At 40.7% G+C, this 21,999-nt stretch overlaps 1 long non-coding RNA gene across 1 annotated transcript in view; it reads left to right on the plus strand.

Moving 5' to 3' along the window:
* Positions 1-21,049, plus strand: part of LOC142456386 (uncharacterized) — a 34,406-nt gene extending 13,357 nt beyond the window's left edge. The window contains exons 2-4 of the long non-coding RNA XR_012786068.1: positions 9,398-9,509; positions 10,300-10,496; positions 20,963-21,049. This is a non-coding gene — a long non-coding RNA (uncharacterized LOC142456386). The remainder of the gene's footprint in view (positions 1-9,397; positions 9,510-10,299; positions 10,497-20,962) is intronic.
* The last annotated feature ends 950 nt before the right edge of the window (positions 21,050-21,999 follow it).

The raw sequence follows: 21,999 nt of genomic DNA on the forward strand, positions 1-21,999 counted from the left end.
CTTCCTTAGAGTCTGGGATTGACAGGCAATATGACAGGAGATGGAGGAACCAGATGCAGTATCCAGATGCAGTTGAAGAAGCAAATGTGTATCTAGGCTGTGACCAGATGAAGGAAATGGCATGCTACCCTATTCTTCCCACAACTCTTTGGCTGCTTCATAGAAGATCCCATCACGGAGCTGGCCACGCTATGTTAGATGAGATCAGGGGACAATCCTGGCCCACCCAAGTTGATATAAAACCTAACTATCACAGAGATCTTCAAAGGGAAGGAATTGCAAAGAATAATGTTGCTATATTTGATTATATATAAGCCACAATTCTTCACATCAAATCTAGCAGCAAAATTAGAGGGCAAAATAAGTGGGTTGGAAATACATGCCACAATCACATGAGAAATATTACTATCCTTAACAAACATATAGAACTTACAAATTAATGAGGAAAACAAATTCACAGTAGAATTCAAGTGTGAAAAATCTAAATAGTCAATAAACACAGGGAATTATAAAGCCTACTAGAGAAAAGTTTCATGTAAATTTATATATAGTATAAAGTCATTATTCATCTGTTGAATTGGTAAACTTATTTTGTAGTTTACAAATATATATGAGTAAAAGAAGTGGGCATTTTTGCCCTGTATTAAGTGTTGCAACATTCCAGAGTACAGAAAGTCAATATTATTAATAGCTCTAAAAATACTTAAATCTTTGGTGTAGTTAATTCAGAAACAAATGTCTCACAATAAGGAACTGGTTATATTGAATAAAATAAAATAAACTATAAGAAAAAGTAAACTGTATAAAGTAAACTCTATGCATGGAATGATATGCATTTATTAGACATGGTTTCTAATATTTGTTCTTAAAATAAGAATGTGGGTTATACATTGAAATTACCCAAGATCTTCAAAAGCACCTATCTTGAATTTTGTGCCTCCCACTCCTGCCCCCACAGCCTTATTCCAATTTCCTGGTTCTGCTTCAAGATTTGGGAGACCACATCTTTTCATAGACCTGTAGAACCCCAAAGAAATCTATCCAAAAACCCTGTTGTAAAGTAATGCTCATCCGCAATGGGAATTCCCCCGGCCCTGTACAAGTTGAAAGGAAAAATGTAAATGTATTTACTTGCTATGATACCCCTTTTAGAGACTACAGAGCATGAAATGGTGTGTCTCCATTTATTTCAAAAGACAGAAAGGAGATACACTAACATTTTAACTGTGATTCCCACCCCACCCCCCTCATCCTCAACCCCTTGGATCTTAGCGTCATGAATGACTTTGAATCTTCATTTTAGTATTGAGTATCTTAACATTTTCCTTTATGAACATTCCATAGAGGGTAATCACCTACAGTGAAAAACAGCTTTTGGAAAAGATTTTTTTTTTGTTAGTAGCTCTTCCAACCTCTCCTTTCCCATCACTGTTTCTCCATGTGGGTGCTGCCTGAGATACCTCCCCGCCTTCTGCCTGTGCTTACCGACATTGAGCAGGTCCTCCGAGAGCGCCTCCGGTTTCCCCCAGACAATTATGGCTTTATATCCCTGAGAACACTGGAGAGAGGAAAGGAGAGTGGGGGGTGGGGGGGAAAGTAAAACATTGTGCACCAACTGAAATGAAGTGTAGAGTTTAGCTATTATCTAATGGATTTGATCACAGTAGGCAGCCAATCTTGATAATTATTTTAAAAGATTTTTCCTCAATAGCAGTGTATGGGGGTGGGGTGCAGTTTGGGGTGGACTGTGTAGGACGATAGTGGGAGTGTCAAAGGAGTGAAAACAAGAAAACAAAGCAGCAGACAACAGCAACACACACACACACATTTGCACATCTCTGGGACTGTCACAAAGGTTCTGTGTGCGAAGAAAATTGTGGAGTCTTCCACATATGTACATTTAATAAATGCGTCCTGCTAACTCTACACCTATGCTTCTATTTTCTCAGAAAGTCCCAAGGCTTTTGAAAATTAAATATGTGCAATGTATCAGAAGACAGTATGAATGATAATGACATAAATATCCTTCTGGAAGCACGCCATCACCCAGTACTGATTTGAGAGAAGGTTGAAATTTGTCTGAAGGTTAGAAGAATGGAGTTGGACCAAGAGTATGGTGACCTTATAATTTAACACAGGTCCCAGGCCCCTCCTGAGACTACAGAGGCTGCTATTAATAATTTTACTACTGGTGACATACTGACATACTGGAATTATCATGGGTAAACAGAGATGTCTGTTTTATGTAGCAAAAAGAGACACACATACACAAAGCAAAAGCAAAGCAATGTCAGTATGGGGTCCATACTGACTTGACAAGGGGCATCTCATGTATGTCAATTTAGAGCTGTGACATGTGAGGCCTTCAAGGGCTGCTTTTCTCAGGAGTCGATCTCCAGGCCTTTCTTGGGAAGTGCCACTGGGTAGACTCGAATCTCTGTCATTTGGATTCGCAGCCAAAGGCAATACAATTTGCATCACTGAGGGAAAAGAAGACAGTGGGGATATTTGAAATCATTGGATAGATTATGGAGAACTTTAGGCAGTAAAATTTATCTTCCTTGTCAGTGAAAGGTATTTAGGGGCAAGGCAGCTAGAAGAGTCCACAGTAAGTTGTTTTCAGTTGGGTTTGGAATGGATGGTGTGGCTAAGTAATTTTAAGATGTTTCTAATTGGTGTGTGTATGTGTGTGTGTGCACATGCATGCATGTGTGTGACGTGTGTGTGCCACGGCAGGGCATGGGGGAGGAAGTTGTGGGCAAGGGTTATTACAGCAATCAATGATATCTTCCAGAAAACAACCAAACCTCACAGATATTGAATGGATTACAACTCAAAGTGACCCTTAAAGCCAACTAGAACTGCCCCTGTGTGTTTCCCAGACTGTAAATCTTTATAGGAATAGAAAATTTCATATTTTTTTCTCTGGTGCTGCTGTTGGTTTCAAACCGATGACCTTGCAGTTAGCAGCCTCATGAGTAATCCACTGTGTCTTGAGGCTTCTAATTGGCTCAAGAGGTTCCAGGATGTTAATTTTCATAAGTGAGGTGATATGAATTTAATTGATCTGCACATCAGTGTATAAGTAAGGGAAAATTAAATTGTGTGACTGAACACATTTCTAAGGAAATGGTTTAAACAGTGTGTTATATAGTGGCATATTTATAGGTGGTTTTGATGCTGTGTTGACTCCGTTTCAGACTGGTTTTTAAATAATTTATTTTTCCAGACACTAATGTTCCTGCCAGAACCATAACAAAATGAATGGGACTAGCTAGGCTGTAAAATTTATATTTGGTAGGGAATTGGAGAAGGGAGCTGACTTCCTATCTTTTTATCAGAGCAATTTTGCTGAGGAGGTGCAGATCGGTATATACACAAAGATAACCTGATACAGAGGAATCCCAATTTTAAGGAAATATTTACCAGCTAGGAGGATGTAGAAGTGATTTGTCCCAAATGCTTCTGTTAATGCTAGGATTCCTGTCCATAGCCTTTCACAAGACGCCTTAGTCCAAGTTCAGCTATTTGCTCCTGTGTAATTAGAATGCCTTTCAAAGAGGCTTGGAAGAAACTCTATGCTAAGTGGCATGAGATCCAAGAAAGTACAAAATAGAATATTTCTGGAAATGTGTCTTTATAGAGAAGAAACCAAGAGCATTTACTCATAAGTTTGTGCAAAATATGATTACATCCCCCAATCCAAATCTTGGCTGAAAGGGGAATGGGAGTAGAAGGAGGGGGAGAAACTGGAGGGCGGGGGGAGCAAAGGAGAAAGCTCCCCTGAGAATACAGCCTCTCATTTTCAAGAACACTGGTGATGTCAGGGCTGTTTTCTCAGTCACTGTCAGGTAACTCATTTTCAGAACAATTGATCAGAAACCAAAGTATCCCCAAATCTGTTGTTCCCTCTCTCACTTCCATCTGATTTCGCTGGTTGATCCCCAGGGGGACCTAAAGAAAACTGATGCAGCAGGGAACTGCCCCGCACAGCTTGAGCTCTTTGATAGTGTCCCTGCCCTGGCCCCACTCAGATTACAGCCCTGCCCAGGACCTTAGAGACTCAGGAGTCACAGGCTCCTCTCAGAAGTGAGCCTGGAGCAGAGCCACCTAGAGCTGCCTACTCTGCGGTCTCCTTGGCTGTCCAGGTGCCACCTCTTTGTTCTTGCGCCCTCCCTTTCGGAGTGTCTTTAGTGCGATCTTATAAATCTGCCCAGCCTCACAGCAGACTTTGGAGTGCCACGCAGGTTTGGCTCACCTGTGGCTGCCACAGAGGGGCCACTTTCCCTGAGGAACCTCTAGGGAGGGCGTGTCTCTGCTCTCCGGACAAGGCTCTGGGGAGTCAGGGGAGAGGAAGTAGTCATGATTTTTAAGAAGAGTCTTGGATATCTGGAGTTCTGCAGGATGCAAATGATGAACACATTCTGTCACCAACCGAAAGGGCGATGATACAAGTCAGCCAAGAGGTGCCCTGAAAGAAAAGGCTGACTGACACCAGCCAGAGTGACACACCAGCACAGCTCTGCCCTGATATCCATGTATCCATAAGGGCACTATGGATTGGAGTCAGTTGAACTGGAACTGCTTTGAATTTTAAGTATAATCCAGGCTCTTTGTTTTATATATATATATATATATATCTCAGGCCTATAATATATGTTATACATATATACACACACACATTCATACATATATAAATATATAATATTTGTTTTCTTTTTTTAATCACTTAATTGGGGGTTCTTAAAGCTCTTAAAACAATTCATACATCCATTGTGTCAAGCACGTTTATACATATTCTGCCATCTTCGTTTTCAAAACATTGTCTTTCTACTTGAGCCCTTGGTATCAGCTCCTCATTTTTTCCCTCCCTCCCCATCCCACCCTCATGAGTCCTTGATAACTTATAAATTGTTATTATTTTCATATCTTACATTGTCTGCTGTATCCCGTCACCCATATTTCTGTTGTTTGTCATGCTGCGGGGGGGGGGGATTATATGTTAATCATTGGGATCAATTCCCCTTTTCTCCCCCCACCCTCCCCCTACCCTCATGGTATCACTGCTTTCATTATTGTTCCTGAGGGGTTTATCTGTCTTGGATTCTGTGTGTCAAGAGTTCTTCTCTGGACCAGTGTACATGCTCCAGTCTGCTCAGATTTGTAATGTAGAACAAGGGGCATGATAGTGGGGAGGGGGGCGAGGAGCATTAAAGAACTAGAGGAATATTATATGTTTCATCAGTGTTAGATTGCACCCTGGCTGGCTCGTCCCTTCCTTGTGACGCTTCTGGGATGGGATGTCCAATTGTCTACAGATGGGTTTTGGGTCTGCATTCTAACTCCCCTCATTTGTATAGAAATGGCTCTTTGTTTTGGGTCTTCTGATGCCTGATCCTTGATCCTGTCGACAGCTCGTGATCACACAGACTGCTGTGCTTCTTCCATGTGGGCTTTGTTGCTTCTATGCTTGATGACTGCTTGTTTATCTTCAAGCACTTAAGATTCCATATGCTATATCTTTTGCTAGTCGGGCACCATCAGCTTTCTTCACCACATTTGCTTATGCACCTTCTTTGTATTCAGTGATCATGTTGGAAAGGTGAGCATCATGGAATGCCGGGTTATTTGAACAAAGTGTTCTTGTGTTGAGGGAGTACTTGAGTAGAGACCCAATGTCCATTTGCTACCTTAGTACTTAGCATATAAATATATATTCATAGATCTATTTCCCTATCATTATAGATAAATATATTTACATATGTACATGCCCGTATTAATACCTCTATAAAAGTTATTTGCCTCTTAGTTCTTTTCTCTGTTTTCTTTTACTTCCTTGTGGCCCCACTATCATGTTCCACCTTCATTCATATTTCAGTAATTCCTCTTGGCTACATTGCACTTAATCAACCCCCAGCAAGCATTCTATGCCCTACTTGTAATCAGTTTTAGATCATTTGTTGTTCCCTTGTCCCTGGGTTTGTTGGGTCCCTTCTTTCTTTCCCACACCTTCCCCTCTTCCCTCCCTGAGACCCCACCAACCATCGGTCCTATTGTTTCCTCCTCGGGATTGTTTATCCTGCCTGTCTTATATAGATAGGCATGAAAAAAAAAGGCCTATAAATAGTTCCAGGACTGTCTTTTGATGTTTATGAATGCTTTCCTATCGAGTGTGATGAGGTGCCAAGCTCTGCCCCTGAAGTCTATTTTTGGGATTCCTTGGGAACTTCATTGCTTTGTTCCCCTTGCTGCTCTGTTGCACTTTTTCCTTTTTCTCTGGTGTGGAAGGGTCAGACTGGGCACAATTCCCGTACTGTGTCACCAGTATTTTCCCTCATAGCACTATGGGTCAGCAAGGGGACACTGTGTCTCATGGTGGGGCCAGCCCTATGTTCCTCTCTGGGAATTGACTGCTCTGAGCAGGAATATTGGCAGGGGGCTTGGTGGACCAGGATGTGGTCCACTTTCTGTCTTTCTCCTTCTCTCTTAATTTTCTCCTGTGTGTTCTGAGCAGACCCATCCCTCTCCCCAAGCTGTATCTTCAGTGGTGTCCTCTGTAGTGCATTCTTCTGGGGAGAGGGTCTTTTGAGCTGGGATTGGGGCCAACGCCACAGACCTCTCTGTTGGTTCGCTGCTTCATGCTGGTAGAAGACCATTTCAGAACCTTAAATTTCAATCCAATGATTCGTTGAATAAACAAAGTCACCTATAGTAAATGGTGTTACTTAATTTTAAATGATAAGGTTGTTAGAGTTTATATTGGACATGACTAAAAACACTTTTCATATTTCCTCATTGAATCTTATGTTAACCCCAGGAGTTAATGTACTTTTGTCTGCATTGTACAGATGAGAATGTTTGTACAGCAAGGTAAAATGCCTTGCATGATGTCACATGACTAGTAAATGGTAGAGCTTAGATTTGACTCTAGGCTTCTGCCTTGAGAGCCTGCTTCTGCAACCTCTACACTGTAGAGTGAACTGTATACTCCTATACCTGATGATGATTGGGAAGAAGGCTTTTTCGGTTTGATTCCTCCTTTTTCTATCAATAATCATGCATTCTTTGACAAATTCTAAGATCCTTTTTATTTTGCCAATACTACTTCCTGTATGAATTGAAGAAATTCTAGGGGTTGGGATTTGGGAAGTGATTGACGAAGGATGAGAAGGAGGTAAAAAGACAGAGGGAAGGTGAAAGGCAGGAGTCCAAATTTAATTTTCCAGGAAAATGGGTTCTAAACTGTATATGAGACCTATGTTGAGGGCTTGCTAAAGTGCGTCAGATGGTTGGGCCCCACCTTCCTAGTTCATTCTACCATATATGCATAAATCTGGGGTGTGTTCATTGACTAGAGAAAGAAATTCATAGACACTCATATGTTTGTAATAGAGAACTTCATATCAAAGAGTAACTGTATATTAAGAATATATCCTAGCCCAGTCCAGAGCAAGTGCATAAGTCTGATACTGGCCCATATGTCCGATACCAGTTTATAATTCCGTCTTCAGACTTACACAACACATGCGATGATGCTGAATGCAGGAAGGTCACAGGCCAGTGGGTGGAAAGTCTTGTGGATCTAGTGGTGGTGGAAGGTTCTTTAGGGCTGGCATGGGTCTCCATGTGGCTCCTCCAGCTCTAAGAACCTGGTTCCATGTGGCTTGTCAACAGGAAAAGAAGCAGCATGTCTGTGTATATCTGGCCTCCAGTGAGATATTTATCTCTGTGGCACTTCCAAATGAGGTCCTCAAGCTGTGACCTGATTGACAGGCTAAACTCCACCCCATTCACTCTTAATAATCTCAAATTGGCACCAGATTATGCAACCATCACATGTGGTGAAGTCAAACATTTGCATATCTAACAAGTTTCCAAGGATTGCTATTGTTGCTGTTGCTGCTGATAATGATTGGGCTTCAAAATTTTAGAAATGTAAGCCCAGAATGTTGCTCAATTTGGCCCTCTTAAAACTAGACCAAGTAGGCTATATGAAAAAAAAAAATCTGTGAAGATCCTCTTCCAGAAACTCTATTATTTACCTTTTCTGAAAGCCTAGAGTCAAAGAATCTTTGTTCTCCTTAAATGTAATGGAGGATTTCTTGAAAAAAAAAAAAAAGAGCCTTGGCTGTGATCACCTTAGAAACACCCATGTTCCTGAGACCTCTGCAAATAATTTGCTAATTCTCTCTGAATCTATACTTCTCCAATGTATATGGGGATCCCCCCTCCCCCAAAGCAGACAAAGGCTCCACCGGGCAGAGCTTTCACAGTACATATTTTTTCTTGCTAGGCGAGTATAGAGCAACTCACTCTGAGTGAGTGCATCCAGTGACATTGCCTGGGAAGGTTCTCTCTGGTCACAGTGAAATTTTTGGTGAAAGCAGTTTCCCTTGAACCTCGTTTCTTGTGATAGCCAATTTAAGAGAATGGCAGCGACTGTGAAATTTTGTTTCTTGCTTGAAGACAAATGCCGCAGAAACTATTGTGATGTTGAACACAGCTTACAAGGACAGCACTATGGGAAAAACTCAAGTGTAGGAGTGGTTTTCTCATTTCAAAACAGATGAAATGTTGATAGGTGACAAACCTCATTCTAGACGACCTTCAACTTCCCGAATGGATGAAAATTGACTCATAGCGCATTTGAAGTTCATTCTACCAGGTCAGATATTTAATCAAGCTTTCTATTTAGAGAGTCTGGAAAGATTGCATAACAGTATATGACACAAAAGGCCTGATTTGTGACAGACAGTGGACAGGTTTTGTCACTACAACAATGTACCTTCTCACACGGCTATCTCAGTGCACCAGCTTTTGGCAAAAAACAACATTCCTCTCTTGCCTCACTCATTTACTCCTCTGGCCTTGCTCTGTGAAACGTCTTTATTTCTGTGGATGAAGAGGGACCTGAAAGGGCAGTGATTTGACTAAGTAGAAGAGGTGAAGGAAAAACAAGGGAGGTAGTGTCAGCCACCTAATCAGATGAGTATGAAAAATGTTTCCAAGAATGGAATAAAAGATTTGACAACTGTATTAAGTGTAATGGGGAATACTTTGAAGGTGATAAAGTTATTTTATTTTAAAAATGTAAATACATAGTATTGAAAAAAAATTCTGTTTTTGTTTGTTTTGTTTTTTTGGTACCTCCCCTACACGTAACTCACCAAAGCTAGAATGGATCTGATATTCTCATAAATCTCCAGGGTTTCTGTTTTTTATTCAGCTATTTCAGACTTTTTTGGCACATTCTAAGGCAGTATATGGACCAACTTCCACGATACTGAATCATTACACGTGAGAGAATCCTGTTATATTGTTTCCCTTGCTTTTATATCTTTAACCAGTTTCCCTAAAGTAATAATAAGAATTCTTTCCATTTGTCTTTTATTTGCAGAAAGTTCTATTAGGAAGCAGACAGACAAGAAATCAGAATCATTCAAAGACTGTGTATTTAAATCTCCAGCATACTTTCTGTTTCATAGAACCAAGACTGCTCCCTGCAAAAGGTCTGTACCCATCAGTCAAAGTCAAAGGCTTATTGACTAAATAACTTCTGATTTTAACAAGAGATTATCATATTGAATTCCAATTATTCAAGAGGTTGTAAGGGGAGCTATGTTTTCCGATACATGTCCTCCACAGGGGTTTCACCATCGGTCATGGGTAGAGAACAGTTGCCGATCAAAGCTTCTAGAGAGTTCAGAAGGAATTTCATTCTTTTAATCTCCTCTTCGTCCCAATTTCCCTTGAGAGTACATCTTCAAGTTTACAATGACACGATGATTGATTTTATATGTCAACTTGGCTAGGTGATGATTCCTTATTGTTTGGTCAAACATTAGCTCAGTGGCTGTCCCATCATGTAAACTACTATACATCATATGGAAGGTGTCTTCCATAGAACAGTATGAAGTATTCCATTGAAAGTGGGTTTCCTTATGATGAGTACCACCTCTAGAAAATAAATCAATAGTTTGGGACAGAATTTTAGTCTCCACATTCTTCCTATGGACTTTGGGGCACAAGCCTATAGGAGTATCCAGCCCATCCACTGATTTACAGATTTGATTTTCCTGCCTGAGGTAGTTAGTTTATTGTGTCAACCTGGCCAATGAACACATGTGGGATTAATTGAAGGGCGGAGAGATAAATGGCTTGGCGAGCCTCGCCTTTCTTGTCTCTTGCTCTTTGATCATCAGACCAGTGTGTAGCTGCCTTGCTTGTTCTTTGCCTCAGTTTGCAAGTTACACTACCTGTGGTACACCTAACCCGTGGACTGTGTTGCTGTAATTTGAGGTTCCTTCAAGACCTGCTTTGCCACACCATTGGAATTTACATCTCTTGAGCTGGGGTCTGTCGGACCCTGTCATCTGGCTGACTGTTGGTGACCTGCCTTGCTGTTTGCTGCCTGTGCTTGGATAGCCTGAATTGCTCTACAGAGGACTGCCCGGAGACTTGAAGGACTGCCAGTGTCACACAACTGTCTCATGGGAGTGAGTTGCATTGAGCCATTTTTACTACTTTATAATTTAATTAACTATTTCTTATGTTATATATCTCTCTGTATATATATATATATATATATATATATATATAATTATTAGCATTCAGGTTTTGTTTCTCTAGAGAACCTTGTCTAACACACTGCCTTTCAATATTTTAAGACAATTCCTTGAAGTAAAGCTCTCTTTTCATATATACATACATCTCTCTCTGTATGTATGCATATATGCACACAGAGATACATACATATATATTTGCTTATATAAATAATTGATTGTGTTTCTCTAGGTCAGTGGCTCTCAACCTCTCTAGTGCTTGTGACACTTTAATACAATTCCTCATGGTGTGGTGACCCAACTATAAAATTATTTTCGTTGCTACTTCATAACTGTAATTTTGCTACTATTATGAATTGGGTGAACCCTGTGAAAAGGTTATTTGACCCCTGAGTTAGTCTGGGTACATTAGAGAAACAAATCCACAGGAACTCATGTATAAGAGGGAGTTTTTGATAAAGGGTAAGTGCACATCAAGAAAGCATCCCAACCCAGTGCTGCCCAACCCCACAAATCCAACATTAACCCATATGTCTGACACCAATCCAAAGTCCTCCTTCATCTCACAAAACACACACTATGACACCAACTGCAGGAGGAAAGCCGAGTCAGTGAACATGTAAGCATCTCAGCTCTGGCAGGGGTCTCCACACGGCTGCTCCAGCACCCAGGGCTGCATCATGGTAGGTCCATGTGGCTTCTCCTCAGGGATGTCTTGCAGGAAGTGAGCCTTGCCAGCTGAAGCAGGGAACTGGCTAAGGCAGCCACACTCTGGTTCCACCATCAGAAAGCAAGAGACCTGAGAACTAGAAAGAAGAGGCTCATTGAGCCATTTCTCTCTCCGCCCTTCAATTAACCCCACATGTGTTTATTAGCCAGGTTGGTACAATACACTTTAACTCAAATCCCAAAGGGGTTAGGACCCACAGGTTGAGAACCACTGTTCTAGAGAAACTTGATTGAAAAACTGAAGATCCCCTTTTAAGGAGAGATGTCACCTTTTCAAAGAAATGATAGAGACAATATTGCTCCTCATGGGTGCATGGGGTGAAATTAAAGACAAAAATGAATGCTTCCTTCTCCCCTCTCCCCTGCAAGGTAACTTACTCCTAGATAAGGAAACACTATCGTAAAACACATGTCGTAGGCTTACAAGTTGCTTCAGCTGTGTTTCCCCAATGGTTGCTCTTCAACCGTTGACTCTCAGTTTTTGCACTCTTAATTTGGGTTCCCTATTTATGGGTTCTTTTTGAGCCTCCTCAAGGTGTAGCAGATAAGATTTTTTCTCCTTCAAAGAGCTTTTGCATTGTATAGGGAGCTGTTGACAGCATAAAAATGGCACCGTCCACTAGAACATTCTATGAAAATAGAAATATTCTATATCTGCAATATCTTATACGGCAATCACATGTGGCTAATGACTACCTTATTGGACAGTACTTCAGCAAAGCCTTTATAACCTAAATGAATGAATCCACAAAAGTGCCACAGTAGGTAACAGGGCATATTTTGCAGAGGGGGAGGGGGACACACAGATTATTTTTAGGTAATCATGAGCACACTAGTTTACGTCATCTTAAAAGGTGGATATGTCAAATAACCCATTGTCCATGTGACTATTTTCTGTGTGTCCCATTTTTCCTAAACACTGTTAGGGTACAGAAAGAACACTGGTGGTTCTGTGGGCAAGGTATTAAGCTGCTGGCTCTAGGGTTGACAGTTCAAATCCATCAGCCTCTCTGTGGGAGAAAGATGAAACTATATTTCTGTAAAAATGTATAGTTTCATAAACCCTATATTGACTTAATGGCAGTTTTTTAATGTTCAATTTACTAGTGGACAGAGATATAAAAAGTTTTTCTATATTTAAGAATATTGCATTAAACTTTTAATACAATAATAGACTCTCAGACTAGAATATCTATAAACTGTACAAGAAAAGAATGAAACAAAGAGGGTGTATTTTAATTTCCATGTTGGCCTAATATTTGTCTTGGCAAGGAGGAAGACATTGGGAACTGAAAACTGAGGAAACTGGATAAAAATAATATAGGGATTTTAGACAAATGTACATGGTTTTTATTTTGACAGTGAGAGTTCAGAATTGGTTCTAAGAAAATATTGGAGACAAATGAAAAGAAAGTCAAGCAGAATAGATTGAGTTAATGAATGGAGGTATAATATTTGAGCCTAAATATCAGATTCAATTATAGAATTTTTCTGCCATTGGCAATGGGGAACTACTGTAGATTTATCAGTCAGGAAAGAGCAGGCTGAAACCTATAAAATGGGCCTATTATAGTCCCATGAAGTCTCTTGTTTGTGTAAATGGTTAATGAGCTCAACTGCTGATTGAAATTCAATGATTATTTGTTGTGTGTCCCATGATTGTAACTAGAACATTTCTAGTTCACCTAGAGGCACTCAGAGGAAAGGACTGGTGATCTATTTATTTAAACCCAAGGGAGCTCGTTTCTCCTCTGATACTACTGGCATAACCACGAGTCACAATGAACTTGAGAGCAACCGGTGCCAGTGGTACAGAGTGGTCCTGTGGTTAAGTGCTCATCAGTTCAAAAGAATCTTTGGTGGTTTGAACCTCTAAGTACCTCAATGGGAAAAAGATGTAGGAGTTTGATTTTGTAAAGATTACAGCCCTGGCAACCCAGGAGGCAATTTTACTCTGTTTTTGGTAATTTATGAGGAACAAAAGGAGAACATTGGCATTGGAGCTGGCAAGGGAGGTGCAGTAGAGAAAGAAAATCTTCATCTGTTTGTAGTCTATTGCACTCACTGCCTCCAAGGAGCTGCTTCTCCTGGCCCCTTGCCACTGCGATGTGCTTGTCTGTGGGTTCTCTGCTTTTGTCTCCTTCACTGGTCTGCAACGCCCCCCCCCCCTTTTTTAAAACACACAGTGATGTAAATGTTCCTTGATGCTCTTTCCTTGGTCATCTTTTTAAAAATTTTTATTGTACACCCTCTTGGCTTCAGTAACAATCTACATAAACATTTATCTTAAATTTATGTTTCTAGTCTTGGTCTCTCTCCAGATATTCTTTCCCATATTTCTAACTGCCTCTTGAACATTCCCACCTGAGTTTATCACCAGCACTTCAAACTTAATGTCTAAAACAATACTCATCACCGCCGAGGTCCAAACCAACCATCGTTATGCTGATGGAAACAAAATTCATTAGGAACAGGAGATCAAAATCTCGGGCCCTCGTCCAACAATAACTTTTCCCCTCTCTGGCTCCAGAGTCCTAGAATCCAAAGAATTGACCTATCTTTCCTTTTTCTTGCATTATTTGTCAAGTACTACACGTCTCGGCTCCCCTCCCCATTTTTATGCCAACAGTGTACCTCACTGCCTCAAACTTTGATGCTGTTGCCCTAGCATCCTCTAATTAACTTAGACTCTGCTCAGAAAATGCACCAAAAATATGTGATTGCAGGATCCTTTTCTGATTTTTAAGCCCTAACCCCATCCTTTTGCAGGATAATGCACCATTCCTGAAGATTAATATGCCTTGTATTTGTCTCAGATCTCCATGCAACCTCATCTTATTCCATGGTCATGGAAGTCCCATTGCTCTCAACAATATCCATTTATAAAAGCAATTTCCATCTTTATAGTTTCTAGAGAATTTACAGCAGTTTTAGTTTTGTAGAAGATCAAATCAAAAGTATAGAGTTTCATATATCCCATCATTCACTGCACAGTGTTTCCTCTATTATTAAAACAAAGGGTTTCAAAAAGTTCATGGAAAGATATAATGAAAACACAATGGAATTTTTGCACAACTATTTTAAAGCTCTCACTTAACTTGCATCCTTGTGGTACATTTGTTGCAATTGATGACCCAATATATTATTATTAACTAACCCATTATTATTAACTAACATCCATGGTTTAAATTAGGGGTCAGCTTTCGTGTTGCACAAGTGCAATGATGTTTGACTCACTGCTCTGAAAATGCCCTAGCCCCCATTTATCCATCTCTCCTTTTTCTCAACCTTGACCCTGACAAAGAGCATCTGGTCACCCTCTCTACAGTTTCGTGTTTTCCAGAATGTCTTGTAGTTAGGGTCATACATTATGTTGTTCTTTTACATTGTCTTCCTTTGCTGTGCCATCCATTAAATTTAATCCAGGTTTCTTCATTGTTGAATAGTTACCACTGAATTATGCTCCTTTCAAAAATTTTATTGTGCCATAGTTCACTTACCCAATCGCCTATTGAAGATCAATTTCTCTCTCTTAAGATTCCTTTAGTATCCTACAGGCTCCATAAAGATTTTCCTTGTATTGATGACATGTGTGCCATCTGTCTCTGAACCCCATGGCCAATCCTTTTTTCCAGATTCATGTGATTTTCTCTTGTGATCCCCATTAATAGAAGCTTATTCAATAACAACCAACCACAATAAAGTTTTATTTGAAACTACCAGATGTCAAATGCAAAGTGGACACCGTATCCATTTGATTAAAAATAGATAAATAGTACTGAAAAGAAAGTTGGCAAAATGTCCTGATTACTCACAGAAAGAATTGAAGAGGCTCTAGGATATTATTGGTGCCAGTTGGAGCACATTGGAAACACCCATAGTATCATTTCCCTTCAGCTCAGTGAGTAGATACATTGTGAAGATAGAGATATCATCGGAAATAGGTGAGACAATATGTCTAGCTATAATATTTACTGTTACTTTATACAAGTGTCAAAAAAACCCCAAAATAAAACAAGACAGATTCCTTTGCTTTATGCAGCTTATAGGACTCCCGTTTTTCAATAATAAAAGGAAACAGAAGACTCCATTTCATTCTCCCCTCGAGAGCCTTTGTTGATTTGTTTATTTTGAGTAGCAGAAAATCATGTTAATAGATGTGGGCTTCTTTTAAAACTAGAGAACTGAGCAGAGATTCTGTTTTCTCCTCCCAGCTATTAACATCCCACCACCATGGCAGGCAGTCACTGAGGGAATTTTACTGCCCGAAGCAGCCTTCAGTCTGGTTCTTGTAGTAATAGCGTTCTCTGATGCGCAGGGCAGGGAGAGGCAGAGCTCGTGCACCACAGTTTTGCAGGACTGTAATTTTTGAATTTTCCTGTCTTTCTGGTAATGATCTGGCAATTCAAGCAATTTGGTTTAAGATTGGTAAGAGGCTCTTGTACCCTCACCCCCCACCCCCCATTGCAGACCCTTGGGAAAAGAGCACTTGATGAGAACATTTTTTTCCCCAGAGAGATGTCATCACTTCAGAATGAGATTATAAGGAAATAATGGCCAGAATAGAAATGGTTGGAACTAAACCACCCAGCCAAACAAATGAAACAAACAAACAAACAAACAAACAAACAAACATTGTCATCAAGTCAATTCCAACTCATGATGACCTTATGAAGGGTTTTCAAGACTGTGGGTCTTTACAGGAGCAGATGGTCTCATTTTTCTCCCAAGGGGTGACTGGTAGGTTTGAACTGCCAATCTTGAGATGAAGTCCCAGCTCAGAAGTCCAATGCTTACCCTATTGCATCACCAAGAAAGAGAGGGCATCATTTTCAGGGAATAAAAATCAACCTGAACACGAAGTGTAATCGACCAAGGGCCCTGCATCATTTAAGCATCAAGAACATTGCACTATAACTGTTTTTGTGAATGATATTCATTCTCTTAAAACATTTTTTCTTGGAGAAACATTTAATATCAGGTGTGTCTCAAAGACCCCTAAACCACAAAAAAACTAGTCGCCATTGAATTGACTCCAAATCATAGTCACCCTATAGGTCCACGTAGAGCTGCCCCTGGGGTTTTCCAGACGGTAACTCTTTCAGGGAACAGAAAGTCTCATCTTTCTCCTGTTGAGTGGCTGGTAGTTTCGAACTGCTGACCTTGTGGTCAGCAGCCCAGTGTGCAATCTACTGTACCACCAGGGCTCCTGGGTCCTAAGGAACAGATGCCCACATACTATGAAAAGTTCTAGACCTATTTGGAAGTAACAAAAACAAATCATTCCATCAAACGGACCCTGTGTTAAGTCTTATATTGAAGCAGAAATCTTCTGAGTGGGAACAATAAGGAAAACTCAAACTGAATTCACAGCCGTTGAGTTGATTCCCATTCTCCAGTGCCCTGGAGGACAGCGGAGAGAAAGCAGAGGCTGCCATTTCCAAATGAAGGTTACCTTTACGACGCATCCACATTGCTTTACAGAAGCGTACCTGACCCCATACAGAAGCTACCTGGACCCCACATAAAAACACAAAGGGGGATTCAGATAAAAGCAAAGGGAAGGGGGCAGACACTGAGGACTGCGAGTGCTTATGTCCGTCCTGCTATTAACTTTTTGTTCAACCAAATGAAATCATAGGACCTTCAAGTGCCTTCACTGTAAAATAAGAAAAGTACATGTTCTCTTCCCCTTCCAAACGAAACAACAAATGGGTCTGCCTCTATTGCTCTCTGTAGCTGTAGCTGGCAAAACCTTGTAACCCAACAATTCAACGGAGAAAATTGATGGTCATTTTGGACATTTTCTTGTCCTCCAATCCCCACATTCGGCTATGAGCAAATCCTGCTCATTTTATTACCAAGAAACCACATTATCTCTATTTCCCTTGTTGCCGCTGAGAGACAGGCCGTGCAGTCTCCCCCCGATAATAGTGCAATTGTGTGTAACAGAGCTCCCCCAAATCTTCCCTTGCCTCCTGCCAAACCATTCTCCCCACACTACGGCTGGAATGATACTTTAAAAACACAAATCTGATCTTTTTACCCCTCTATTGAAATGCTTCGTTGCATTTACATTGCTCTTAGGATAAAGTCCAGAATCTCCTCACGCTCTGGCCTCACCATCAGCCAACCCTAATTTCTCTGTTCCTTCATGCCAGCTTATTTGACATGTTCTCTTTCCCCATTCCTGCCTCCCTCCTGTAGCCTGTGCCCATTCTCCTCCCTCGGCTCCAAAGGCTCTTTCTTCCATCTCTCTTATCTCTCACCCTTTAAGTCGTCACCAGCATGACCTCAGGACAGTCGTCCTCCGTCTTCAACTTGAGGCTAGCCACCTCCTGAAGGGCTTCAGCACTCCGGGCTCTCCCCAAGCATGAAACACCTCATAGCGATGTATTTTAAAGTAAGAGAAAAGGACTTATTTTGTGACCTCAACATAAGATATGTCCAGGTACTAAAGCCAGGAGACCGTGAAGGGGACTTTATTTGGAAAAGGGTTCATTGGTGACACAACTAAGTTAAGAACTGTGAGATGACGTCACCCTAGACTTGGAATGAGGAGCATGTTATGATGGTTGCTAGTCATTCTGATCTCTGATTTCTCTGTCCTCATGTTCTACATCCTATTTCTAGCAACTTTTCTGGTCCCTCATTATGGGATCTTATATATTCATGTTATATTAATGTGGTGTCTCCTTTATTAAGTTCCTAGATAATAAATTGACAGTTCATTCTTTGTTGTATATACTTGTACCACCTCAGTGTTTTTGGTTCACTTATTTGTTCAATACTTATTGAATATTTGATTGCAGCTAACTAGCTTTCATATGGATTAACTCCTCAAATCAAATTTAATTTTTGTGAAAAGTCATTGTTATAAGGACAGGTCACAACAAAATACTAATACTTGGAAGCAGGGCTATTTTATAAACTGGTATGGATTTGTAACTGAGGTTAACTATTTCATGTTGAATTGATCTCCCATCAGGATATGTGCAGGTAGTAAACCCCAGTAGCTGTAAATATGACCTTTTTTGGAAATAGGATCTTTAAAGAGATTATTAGTTAACAGGACTCATACAGAGTAGGTGGGTCCTAGTCTCATATGACTGGAGTTCTTATAAAAGAACAGGATACAAAGAGGGAGACAGGAGTAGAAATGCAGTAAGGCATCTACTTAGAAGCAACAAGGAAGACTCATTCCCTAAAACCTGGGGACATGCCTGTCCGACCTGCAGACTTCTGGAGAGAACTGTGAGACAGTAACTTTCGGTTGCTTTAAGCCATCTGGAGGGGGGACTTTGTTGCAGCAGCCTTATGAAGCTAATACATCGACCATCTTGGTAACTTAAAATATCTCCTTCAATAATTGGTTAAAAGAAAACAACTAATATTGGGTATAATTCAACTTTTAAGCCCTGGTATATCTATTTACTTATTAAGTCATTACAATAATTCTTGGAGATAAAAATAACAAAATGATTTGTTCAAAATTCACAAGTTACCCTCGTATTACAAATGCCTCTCTAAATTTCTTTGGTTCCTGAAATTGAAGGGTGAGGGTTGGAGAGTGAGGGATAACTGTATTATCTCATGTAGTATTCATGAGTACCTTTTGAAGTTCAAATCGTAGGATGAACTAAATGTAGGCTGAGAGAAAGTAAATGACTTTCCCAAGGTCACGTGCCCATCAAATGGCAGTCTGAGATCTAATGTAATTCTTCTGTCTCCCTGTTCAGCTCCATTATCACCTACTCTTATTGGAGTTAATAACCCTATTTTGCACCTGAGGAAACAAGTTCAGACAGGTAGTTCACAGCATAGAAAGCCACAGGGTAACATTCACTGCAAAAAAAAAGGGGAGTTTATAATCTTAATGGGACTTTGAAGGTAGATTGATCCTGAGTTTAAATGTATGCATAATCACTTGTAGTGGTTGTTTGGTGCATTATGTTAAATTTTAGAGAGTTTTCATATGTACCTATCTATATCCCCTGTCACGGAGTCCATTCTGACTCATAGCAATCCTACCAAGGTTTCTGAGGCTGTAGATCTTTATGGGAGAAGACAACCTCATCTGTCTCTTGGAGCAGTTTTGCTAGAACCACTGACCTTGTGCATAGGAGTGACACCCAACAGAGACCCAAGGTTCCTTGTATATATCCAGAGAAGTTTACATCAAGGCGATGACTCACGTGGTTGTAAAGGCAGACAAGTTCTATGCCACTGCTAAGTAGGGTCCATGTCAGGTTAGAGGCTTCTCCTGACTCAAATAACTGCAGGGGTTGATGAATCCAAGAGAGGCAGGTGAATGGAAGCCCTCTTGCTGCAGGGGCCTGTGACTCCCAGGTAAGCAGTGAAGATGATTCCTTAGAGCACAAGGCAATCCAGCAGGCCTTGAGCTCCATTCAAAAGAACCTGAAGTTCTTGATGAGCCAGATGCAGGATCCAGACAGCAACATTTAAGCAAACTTTTCCACAGAGTCCGTGTATATTGGAAGCAACCACATCCCTGAGAAGATTTCATCATGAAATATTAATAGGTCTTAGCTTCCAAATCACTGAGAATCCTGGCCCAGCAAAATTAATACAAAACTCTGTCATAATCCACCCTTTGTAAATTTAGTACCTGCACACATCTCCTTGAATAATCTCTAGATAAAGTCATTGTACACATCTCCTTAAACTCTGCATGATCTCTAGATAAAGTAATTATAAAATAATATTTAAATGAAATATAATACAATTAATATTCATACAGCCCTAAATTCACTAACCCCATTTATAGCTTACATTTTATGAGTCTTCATAGCAAAAAAAAAATTGACGCGTGCATAACCAAATCAAACTCACTTCCATCGAGTCAATGCTGACCCAGAGCGACTCTATAAGCCTGGGTAGAACTGCCCCCGTGGGCTTCTGAGACTGTCACTCTTTACAGGAGTAGAAACCCCACTCTTTCTCCCTCAGAGCAGCTGGTGGTTTCAAACTGCGGAACTTGAGGTTAGCAGCTCAGCTTGTAACCGCTGTATCAGCAGCTCCTGATGCATGCAGACCAGGAGGACACACTCCCAGCAATTACAGCCCTGGTTTCTGTAACTGATCACTGGGGCTGCAACTGGTATTTATAACCACCTTCTTATCCCTCCCATTCGGTATTTTCCTTGATCTCAGCAAGGACCTCGGTTAATCAGTATTCTTTCCCTGATTCAGATACCCAAACTTCCACTCCTGACAGGTCTGGGTCACTAGTAGTCATGTCAGATTTCCGTTGCTATATTTTTACATTGGCTTTATCATAGTGCAGGAAAGTACTGAGAGACATCCTCAGGAATCTTTGCAATTTCAGGCATAGTCTTCTTTGTCCCCATTATGTAGTATCAATCCATTTTCCCCTGAGTAATCAAGATTAATCACACCACCCAGTATAATAGCTCCCTTCTTTACTTGTTGATCCAAAGTCAAGAAAAATCCACAGTGATCAGGCAGCATTCCCAACTTACAGTTCAGTGGAACCAGCATAGTGTTTGCAGGATATTCTCCCTTTTGTCACCGGGACCTCTAGACCTGAAGAACATAGGGCTACAGTGATAGGAAGCCCGACTTTTGTGGTGGGTCATTAGGAGTAATATTGAATAGTACTGAATTCATTTCCACCCCTTATTTCCTAGGCCTGTGAATCATGGTTACTGGATAACTAATGGCATACAGTGGGTACTGGCAGCCTTCTGAAGAACATTTGATCAACCCTATAAGGTATTGTAACCTAGCTGGAGCTATGACATTATGAAACCACTCCTATATTTATACCTCTGTAAATGTTTTGCCTCCTACTTCTTTCTTCTATTTCCCTTTACTCTCCTTCTGATATAAATATAGGTATTGATATAGGCATGCATATAATGATAGGGATATAGGTCTATGTATATGTAGTTCTATGTTAAGTATGAAGGTAGTAGATGGACTCAACACAAGAACACTTTGTCCTAATAACCTGGTATTCTGTGATACTCACCTTCCTGACATGATCACTGAAGACAAAATGGGTACAAAAACAAAGGTGGTGAAGAAAGCTGATAGTGCCTGGCTAATAAGATATAGTGTCTGGGCCTTAAAGGCTTGAAGTTAAACAAGCGGCCATCTAGCAAGGAAGCAACAAAGCTCACATGGAAGAAGCACACCAGCCTGTGTGATTACTAGATGTTGTTGGGATCAGGTACCAGGCATCAGAAAATCCAAAACAATTATATCGATGCAAACAAGGGGGATCAGAGTAGAGACCCAAAGCCCATCTGTAGACAATGGGACATTTCCTTTCAAAATGGCCACAAGGAAGGGACAAGACAGCCAGAGTGCAGTATAGTACAGATGAAACACACAACATTTCCACTAGTCCTTTAATGCTTCATCCCTCCCCCTACCCCCCTATGATGACTCCAAGTTTACCTTACAAATCTTCTAGACTGGACCATGTACATTGGTACAGATAAGAGTTCCTGACACATGAAATCCAGGACAGATAAACCCTCCAGGAACAGTAATAGGAGTAGCAATACCATGAGGGTAGTGGTAAAGTGGGGGGAGAAGGGGGAGAAAGGGAACTGATTGCAATGATAGACATATAACCCCTGCTCCCGAGGGAGATGAATAACAGAAACGTGGGTGAAGGGAGACAGTGGGTGATGTAAGATATGAAAATCGTAATAAT

This window comes from Tenrec ecaudatus, chromosome 9, assembly GCF_050624435.1.
Source record: "Tenrec ecaudatus isolate mTenEca1 chromosome 9, mTenEca1.hap1, whole genome shotgun sequence".
NCBI classification, from domain to species: Eukaryota; Metazoa; Chordata; class Mammalia; order Afrosoricida; family Tenrecidae; genus Tenrec; species Tenrec ecaudatus.